The following is a 10,965-nucleotide window of genomic DNA, read 5'->3' on the forward strand; positions in this document are numbered from 1 at the left end:
GTTGTAAGCGGAAGCATAATGTTTAAAACCAAAGTATAAGTTCAAAAGTATGATAATTGTTTAACATGGCAAATGTCCATACATGTCCCACAACGTCCACGCCTCCTCGTGCAACCTCCAAAAGTACCTAACGACCTGTAAGGCATGTAACAACGAGTCAACAACAAAGTTGAGCGAGTTCACAATTGGTTGTTTAGTTTTACCAGTTTGTTCTGAAATCACAAGTTGTTTCGTAAACCACGAGTTAACCAGTTCTTCCGTTTCCCAAACCATAACCATAATCTGTGGGGGGCTTCCCCTGTGAACCACTAGACCACACCATATCGACTACTAACGAAAAATAAGTGGTGCCCTACATCAGTGTCTATCATCACTGACAGTTTGCCATAGTCCATTAGTACACGCCCGTTCGAACGACAAGGTGTGAGGTTTGTTAAACCTAATAGCGCTATTAACTAATGACCCGCTCGCCATCGGCCTCGGCGATTAAGTTGATATAAAGAGGAGGGACTTCATGATAGAGTTTTGTCTAGTAAGTTTAAGGTTGTTGTCCTACCCAAGGAGGACGAACGTACGTAGTTCTACCCAAGGAGAATACGCAGGAGTTATAGTGGCATCCTACCCAAGGAGGATGGCTGTACATATCCTACCCAAGGAGGATATGTAGATTCCGTTTTAGCTTATTAACCCATTCCCAACCCTTGGGAATCCCATGCCTTGTAGAAAGTGTGAACTCACCTTGGTTTGCTCGGCAGATACACGAAAAGGTTACTTGAGCTATATGTGGTCAACCACGTCCTAACATGGTTACCATACAAGTCAGATCTTGGTTTCAAGTAGTGCACATAAGTTTACACAGAACTATCAAGTCAAGAACACGTAATGATCATGGCAAACACGTAAAGCATGTTAACAGTCAAATACACACATGATACCCACATTGTGCCACTCGGATGATTGGGCTGTTGAACTTATGCGAGCCCAATCATCTTGTGCGTTTAATAATGAAGCCCAAAGATAACCGGCCCAACCTATTGTGCGTCCAGCACATCTTGTGCGACTCACAACGGGTTGTGCGATCCAACACATACCCGGCCCAGTGTAAATAAGCCCAACAACTTACGCGGCCCAAACAATTAAACAGTTTAATAACCTTGTGCAGTCTAGTTCAGCTTGTGCGACTGAACAAGACTTGTGCGATTGAATTTGGGCTTTGAGGCCCAACAGTATAATAAAGTCTAAGTAGTTTGTGTGTGGCCCAATCCTTGTGCGATCGGCACTGTCTTGTGCGATCAACAAGTCCTGTGCGATCATGCATAACTAAACAGTGCCCTGTGCTTAATGTGATTGTACCCAGTCTTGTGCGACTAGCCCTTGTGCGATCCAAAGGCTTGTGCGCTTAAGGAGCTTGTACGTTTGGCTCTTGTACGATTAAGGAGCTTGTGCGATCAGTTTTTAATATCCCGAATTCATGACAATCAGTTATATGGTTTCTATTTTTGAAGTTTATCAATTAACAACACTAACAGTTTCCAATCATACAATTAATCGATCAAACAAGGGTTTTAGCATCAAATCTCTATGAACCCTAATCAAATACAAGGCATAACGATGATTACAACATTAACCCGCCTCATGTTCTTGATTACTAGCATGTACCCTATCATAGCATCACAACATTCATCCGAGTGATAACATATCACAACCGATTATCATGTATTCGGTTCTTTAACATCATACAATTATCAATTCTACAATGATCTAAATATACTACACATGTGAACCGATTTTCATGAACATCATACCACATCAATTTTCATCACAATCAAACACATACCATCCCTAAACCACCATGTAATACATATAGATCATAACATCATTCAACATGAAATCAACAATAAAAACACTAACCGATTAGAAGGTAGAATGAAGAGGGATCCGAACAAGAAAGCTTCGAGAGATGGAGATGTTGTTGCCGTCGGGTTCGAGAGGGAGAGAGAGAATTAGGGTTTGTGTGCTATGAGATTTGCAACTAATGAGGAGTATACACTCTCCTCATGAGTTATGCGACACAAGGGAGTGGGCCGAACCCATTATGGGTTGCCCTTGGTTCGGATACAAGGAGTGTGGCCCGAATGGGCTTGTGCGATCGGGTTGTGTTGTGTGATTCGAATTACATAAATTCACATAATACAAACATAACATTTCATTTCAAAATCACATATCACGTAATCACACATTGTTCAAACAAGTCACATCAAGTACAATGAAGGGTTTGAAATACGAGTTGTCACATTATCCCCAAGTTGAAAGAAATTTCATCCCGAAATTTAGCACGTACTCACTGAGGAAGCTAGTTAAGTTGCATGGTTTTCATGGGGTGTCACATCCTTCCCCCGTTGGTTGGGAATTTCGTCCCGGAATTCCGCGGTAGCTTCAACCTCAGTAGTGGTTGTACTGTTCTCGAACAATTGGGGATACTTTTGCTTCATTTGGTCTTCGCATTCCCAGGTGAACTCTGGGCCACGGCGGGAGTTCCAACGAACTCGAACAAGAGGAATTCTAGTATGCTTGAGGACCTTAACTTCTCGATCAGTAATCCCTACTGGTTCCTCGATGAATCGCAATTGGTCGTCGATAGTGAGCTCATTCAAAGGAACTATAAGGGTCTCATCTGACAGACACTTCTTCAGATTTGACACGTGAAATACGTTGTGAACTCCACCGAGTTCTGCTGGTAGGTTTAGTTTGTAGGCCACTTTGCCTATTTTCTCTATGATTTCGAACGGTCCGACATAACGCGGATTGAGCTTGCCTCGCTTACCAAAACGAACCACACCCTTCCAGGGTGAGACTTTAAGTAGAACCCGGTCCCCGACCTGAAATTCTAGAGGTTTCCTATGCTTATCAGCGTAGCTTTTCTGACAGTCTCGAGCTGCTGCCATGCGTTGCCGTATCTGCGCAATCTTTTCCGTTGTGTCCACTACGAGTTCTGGACCCGTAATCTGACTATCACCCACCTCTGCCCAACAAAGAGGTGATCGACATTTACGCCCGTACAATGCCTCAAACGGAGCGGCTTGGATGCTGGTGCGGTAACTGTTATTATACGAGAATTCCACTAACGGTAGATGTTTTTCCCAGCCGTTGCCAAAATCAATCACACATGCCCTAAGCATGTCCTCAAGGGTTTGAATAGTGTGCTCAGACTATCCATCCGTCTGAGGATGATATGCGATGCTCATGTCTAAACGCGAGCCAAAAGATTTGTGCATTGCTTGCCACAGTTCAGAAGTAAAACGCGCATCACGATCAGATATAATGGAAGTTGGCACCCCGTGCCTTGAAACCACTTCCTTTAAATAAACATCTGCTAGAGTGGAGAACTTATCCGTTTCTTTGATAGCCAAGAAGTGTGCAGACTTAGTCAATCGGTCCACTATCACCCAAATAGTGTCATTTCCACGTTGAGATCTAGGCAGGACAGTAACGAAATCCATGGAAATTTGCTCCCATTTCCGTTGTGGTATCTCTGGTTGTTGGAGTAGGCCTGCTGGTTTCTGATATTCAGTCTTGACTCTCGCACAAGTCAAACATTTGCTGATGTAGGTTGCTATGTGGGCCTTCATGCTAGGCCACCAGTACGTTGTCTTCAAGTCGTGGTACATCTTATCAGAACCAGGATGTACCGAGTAACGAGACTTATGTGCTTCATCCATCACAAGCTCGCGTAAGTTGCCATAAAGTGGGACCCAAATACGCCCTGTCACGTAGTAGGCACCATCTTCCTTTCGTTCTAAACGTTTTCTCGATCCTCGTAAGGACTCACCCTGACGTTCTCTGGTTTCAATGCTTCAACCTGAGCATCTCGTATCTGAGTAGGAAGACTAGATTGAATGGTAAGTTGTAACGCTCGCACGCGCTTAGGTGTTGTCTCCTTTCGACTGAGGGCGTCGGCCACAACATTGGCTTTGCCCGGGTGGTACTTAATCGCGCATTCGTAGTCATTCAAAAGCTCGACCCATCGCCGCTGATGCATGTTTAACTCCTTTTGCTTGAAGATATGCTCGAGACTCCTGTGATCGGTGTAAATGGTGCACTTGGTACCGTACAGGTAATGTCTCCATATCTTAAGCGCAAAAACAACAGCTCCCAGCTCCAGATCGTGCGTAGTGTAGTTCCTTTCGTGAATCTTAAGTTAACGTGACGCATAAGCAATGACCTTGTCACGTTGCATCAACACGCATCCAAGTCCCTGAATGGATGCGTCGCAATAAACCACAAAATCGTCTGTGCCTTCAGGCAATGAGAGAATAGGTGCGCTGCAAAGTCTATCCTTCAAATGTTGGAACGCTGATTCTTGGGCATCACCCCAATGATAGGTGACCCCCTTCTGAGTCAGTAGAGTAAGTGGCTACGCAATCTTCGAGAAGTCTTTGATGAACCTTCGGTAGTAACCCGCCAAACCCAAGAATTGGCGGATTTTTGTTGGTGTACGGGGCGCAGGCCAGTTCTTGATCGAATCTATCTTGGACGGGTCAACATGAATCCCATCCTTGTTTACCACGTGGCCTAGGAAATGGATTTCACGATGCCAGAAGTCGCATTTTGAGAACTTTGCATACAGTTGCTCGGATCGAAGGAGTTCCAAAATAAGTCACAGATGCTGCTCGGGTTCCTCCTGACTCTTAGAATAGATCAGAATGTCGTCGATGAAGACTATAACGAACTTATCCAGGTAAGGTTTGCACACTCTGTTCATAAGATCCATGAAGACTGCTGGTGCGTTTGTCAACCCAAAATGCATAACTAGGAACTCGTAATGCCCATAACGAGTCCTGAACGCTGTCTTAGAGATGTCCTCGCCTCGGACTCTCAGTTGATGGTAGCCTGACCTCAAGTCAATCTTCGAATAGTAGCTCGACCCTTGCAATTGGTCGAACAAATCGTCGATGCGTGGAAGAGGATAGCGATTCTTCACGGTCGCCTTGTTGAGTTCATGATAGTCAATACACATCCTGAAGGTACCGTCTTTCTTTTTCACAAATAATACTGGAGCTCCCCAAGGCGAAGAGCTAGGACGAATAAAACCCTTATCGAAGAGTTCCTGTAGTTGCGTGGACAGTTCATCTAGTTCTGATGGAGCTAAACGATAAGGTGTTCGAGCTATTGGCGCTGCTCCAGGAGCTAGCTCAATTTGAAACTCAACTTGACGATGAGGAGGTATACCAGGTAATTCCTCGAGAAATACCTCAGGGAAGTCACGTACAACTGGGAAATCTTCTATCTTCTTCTCTTTCTTCGAGGTGTCAGTAACGAGGGCTAAAATAGCAGTGTGGCCCTTTCACAAACACTTCTGGGCCTTAAGGAAAGAGATGATGCCCACAACTGCACCACTCTTGTCGCCATGAATCACTAAAGGTTCTTTATCAGGACGAGGAATGCAGACGACCTTCTCCTTGCAAATGATCTCTGCTCGATTTTGCGATTACCAATCCATACCAATAACAATATCGATACTACCCAAGACAATAGGGATGAGGTCGATAGAGAAAGTCTGACAAGCTAAAACGAGGTTACAACCCTTAACTACATGTGTGGCCTCTAGACTTTTACCATTTGCTAGCTCTACTATGTGCTTGGTGTTCAAAAGTGTTGGGACACGCTTTAACATTTGACTAACTTTTTGTGACACATAACTGGTATCGGCACCCGAATCAAATAAAACAGTAACAAAGAAGTTGTCAAGAAGAAACTTACCCATCACCACGTTAGGATCATTCCTTGCTTCACCCTGGCCAATCACGAACACACGGCCCTGGGCGCCATTGTTCCCATTGTTTCCCCCCTTGTTATTTCCGTTGTTGTTCCCATTGTTTCCCTGATTGTTGTGGTTATTCTGGTTCTGGTTCAACTGAGGACAATTTCTCTTGAAGTGACCCTCTACACCACACTGAAAACATCCCCTGTTCCTCTTCGGATCATGAGATACTATGCTTCAACACTTAATCGCTTTCACAACTCGTTCGTAGTAGGGAATGCCAGCCGATCGAACAGTCTGTTCGATCGAGTGACATTCTGATGAGAACCACTTCTAAAGTTCCCAACCGATCGATTAAGCCGGCCGATCGGACGGACCGTTCGATCGATCGACCTGAAAGGTAAGACATTTTTGTGTTCTCATATACTACAACGAAAACTTCAAAAGTTCAAATCCTCAAACACAAACACACCAGAGGAAGAAACAATCCACTCGAATGGCCCAGCCGATCGAGCCTACCGGCCGATCGAACAGGACTGTCCAAACGGACATACTAGCCGACCGAACAGCCCGTTCGATCGAACCTGCCGTTCGATCGACCAGCCCATTCGATCCATTCACACTTGTCTTATTTTCCACGTTACTCATTGTTGTGCTATCAAACTATTCAGGCTAACCCTACTCTCAGCGCTCCCTTCAATCCATAATCAATCACTGTGAGTATACTCGATCCCTTTTTGCTTCTAGCACTTTTGGGTGTTACATGCGTTGCTTATATCAAAACATAAACGATCACACTACTCAAACTATTTGAACGCTAACCAATATGCATGTATTACGTGACTTAATGAATGCTTGTTGATTGTGTTTACACGTGGAATGCTGTCTACCTGCCTTAACGACGTAGTACTATAGTTTGGACTCAGCACCCGTTCACACGGGGGTTGTTAAGGACAATTACTTGCATGGATTACGATGGTAATCATGTATTGCGAACCGTCTCGGACGGTCAACCCGCAGTCATTGGTGTCGATAGGTCCATGTCGATAATTAACATGCTTCGTTTTCCTCTGTGTACGTGCTGGTTATGCGTAAACTATTCGAACTCTATATGCTATTATCAAACTTGTATGCTCACCTTTACATTTTATGTATTGACTTTATTTTAACGTATGTGACAGGTGTTTAGGATGCTTACTTGCTTTCTCTGCTGTGAAATCGAGGCTAGGAAAGAGTCTAGGAACCAAGACAATTTATATTTATATGTTTAAATCTGAGTTGTCGGAACATGTTTTTTTTTAAAGAATATCTATGTCTGTAATAACTAAATTTATCTTATGGGTCACGGTATGGGACGTGATATTTAAACTATTCGGTAATAATAGTTGTTATGGAATTTCTTTGAACAATCTGTTTCGCTCAGTGTCGCGCCCCGATGATTCCGCCATCGGTTGGGGTGTGACAGATTGGTATCAGAGCCATAACTATAGGGAATTAGGTTAGACACGACCTAGTCCGGGTCGCTGTCTTAGAGACCTAGGCTATAGTTAGGAACCAACAGACCAAGTTTATGTGCCTTATTCTGCAATTCTTCACTATCACTGCACCCGAATTTCCAATTAAAGTTCAACGATTTGGTTGGGAATAGGTGTGAAAGCCGCAAACTCCTGACCAAATTGCCTTACTTATGTTGATTTTATTCATTTATTCATGCTTATCTCGTTATTTTCATCAACAAAGAAGCGAGATTATATCAAATCAGGAGTGAAATCCATATCTTGATGAATAATCTCCTTTATTTTATTAAAAAGCTCAGGAACAGAGGTCCTTAAGTCAGGGGTGAAACCCGAACCTTGACAATTTGTTCCGAACTTTATCTCGCCAAAGCATTCGACGGACTCCAACGACCTGAACTCACAAGTATGACCTAGGGAACGCGTGTGAAATGCCCAAGAATCGAGGCAGAAACACGACCTCTATAGTCGAAAATGATGACAAGTCTACTGTGAATAGTCGAGTTGCCTTGGGTAGTCGATGTCTAGTAGCCGCAGACAATCTATCTCTCGATCTTATGTGTTTCGAATCTGAGAACCGCAACCGCGTACTCTGATGACACGTTGATTTTTATGTGTTTATGTGTGCTTTCTCTGTTTTGTGTTTATATTTTGGGATGTTATTCGATTTTGCTATCATTTCAACCGACACACACGACTCGTACTGTTATTCTATCCCTAATCGATCTCCAGTTGCTGCAATCTAGACAATATTACGATATGAGGTGTTATACGACTAAGTTAGGGTATACTATACTGTGCTACTCGATATGCCATACGCGATCGCTATGCGAACGACACGCGAGCTTTGATGGATAGGTTTCTGTTTTCTGACTGCTTCTGTGATTAAATGGTTACATGCTTTTGTGTTTACGTGACTATGTGCTTCTGTGCTCTACTTGCCTATGTGCTTCCGTGGTTATGTGGATTCTGTGCTTTTGTGCCTATGAGATTACGTAATGTGTGTTTCGACGTGATTCTAAGCTTTAGATAGTAGTAGACGTGTGAGGTGAGATTCGATTTCGTTATGTTGAGTCTCGTGACGATGTCTAATGCACACCAAAGAAAACATGAGTGAGTGATGTTCGCGAAAGTGCGATGACAGAAGAGAGTAAGCACACATGTGTTTCAAACAGTAGTTATCACATCCATCCAAGCATACCATGAGCAAAGTTCTATGTAAACTAGTAAGCAGGCAATATAAACGTAAATCATATCACCTAGTATGTTGAGTCTTGCACGTGGAGCGAAGCGTCGTTGTGGATCATTCAGCACTGTACAGGTTATAGTCTGGTTTTATCAAAAAGATTTTCCCTTTTTAAAACCAAGTTCACTATAACCAATGGCTCTGATACCAATCTGTCACACCCCCCAAATCCACTAGCGGAGTATCACCGCTTGGAGGCGTGACTGACCAGGATCAAGCCACCAATCATATTGAACATAACGTATAAGTAAATATAAAAGTCCAAACCAAACAATATAATCGGTGTCTAAATCAAAACATAGTTTGAGTTGTAAGCGGAAGCATAATGTTTAAAACCAAAGTATAAGGTCAAAAGTATGATAATTGTTTAACATGGCAAATGTACATACATGTCCCAAAACGTCCACGCCTCCTCGTGCAAGCTCCAAAAGTACCTAACGACCTGCCGGCATGTAACAACGAGTCAACAACAAAGTTGAGCGAGTTCACAGTTGGTTGTTTAGTTTTACCAGTTTGTTCTGAAATCACAAGTTGTTTCGTAAACCACGAGTTAACCAGTTCTTCCGTTTCCCAAACCATAACCATAATCTGTGGGGGGCTTCCCCTATGAACCACTAGACCACACCATATCGACTACTAACGAAAAATAAGTGGTGCCCTACATCAGTGTCTATCATCACTGACAGTTTGCCATAGTCCATTAGTACATGCCCGTTCGAACGACATGGTGTGAGGTTTGTTAAACCTAATAGCGCTATTAACTAATGACCCACTCGCCATCGGCCTCGGCGATTAAGTGGATATAAAGAGGAGGGACATCATGATAGAGTTTTGTCTAGTAAGTGTAAGGTTTCCTACCCAAGGAGGACGAACGTACGTAGTTCTACCCAAGGAGAATACGCAAGAGTTATAGTAGCATCCTACCCAAGGAGGATGGCCGTACATATCCTACCCAAGGAGGATATGTAGATTCCGTTTTAGTTTATTAACCCATTCCCAACCCTTGGGAATCCCATGCCTTGTAGAAAGTGTGAACTCACCTTGGTTTGCTCGGCAGATACACGAAAAGGTTACTTGAGCTATATGTGGTCAACCATGTCCTAACATGGTTACCATACAAGTCAGTTCTTGGTTTCATGTAGTGCACATAAGTTTACACAGAACTATCAAGTCAAGAACACGTAATGATCATGGCAAACACGTAAAGCATGTTAACAGTCAAATACACACATGATACCCACATTGTGCCACTCGGATGATTGGGCTGTTGAACTTATGCGAGCCCAATCATCTTGTGCATTTAATAATGAAGCCCAAAGATAACCGGCCCAAACTATTGTGCGTCCAGCACATCTTGTGCGACTCACAACGGGTTGTGCGATCCAACACATACCCGGCCCAGTATAAATAAGCCCAACAACTTATGCGGCCTAAACAATTAAACAGTTTAATAACCTTGTGCGGTCCAGTTCAGCTTGTGCGACTGAAGAAGACTTGTGCGATTGAATTTGGGCTTTGAGGCCCAACAGTATAATAAAGTCCAAGTAGTTTGTGTGTGGCCCAATCCTTGTGCGATCGGCACTGTCTTGTGCGATCCACAAGTCTTGTGCGATCATGCATAGCTAAACAGTACCCCGTGCTTAATGTGATTGTACCCAGTCTTGTGCGACTAGCCCTTGTGCGATCCAAAGGCTTGTACGCTTAAGGAGCTTGTACGTTTGGCTCTTGTACAATTAAGGAGCTTGTGCGATCAGTTTTTAATATCCCGAATTCATGGCAATTAGTTATATGGTTTCCATTTATGAAGTTTATCAATTAACAACACTAACAGTTTCCAATCATACAATTAATCGATCAAACAAGGGTTTTAGCATCAAATCTCTATGAACCCTAATCAAATACAAGGCATAACGATGATTACAACATTAACCCTACTCATGTTCTTGATTACTAGCATGTACCCTATCATCGCATCACAACATTCATCCGAGTGATAACATATCACAGCCGATTATCATGTATTCGGTTCTTTAACATCATACAATTATCAATTCTACAATGATCTAAATATACTACACATGTGAACCGATTTTCATGAACATCATACCACATCAATTTTCATCACAATCAAACACATACCATCCCTAAACCACCATGTAATACATATAGATCATAACATCATTCAACATGAAATCAACAATAAAAACACTAACCTATTAGAAGATAGAATGAAGAGGGATCCGAACAAGAAAGCTTCAAGAGATGGAGATGTTGTTGCCATCGGGTTCGAGAGGGAGAGAGAGAATTAGGGTTTGTGTGCTATGAGATTTGCAAATAATGAGGAGTATACACTCTCCTCATGAGTTATGCGACACAAGGGAGTGGGCCGAACCCATCATGGGTTGCCCTTGGTTCGGATACAAGGAGTGTGGCCCGAATGGGCT

The sequence above is a fragment of the Helianthus annuus genome, chromosome 12 (assembly GCF_002127325.2).
Source record: "Helianthus annuus cultivar XRQ/B chromosome 12, HanXRQr2.0-SUNRISE, whole genome shotgun sequence".
NCBI lineage: Eukaryota > Viridiplantae > Streptophyta > Magnoliopsida > Asterales > Asteraceae > Helianthus > Helianthus annuus.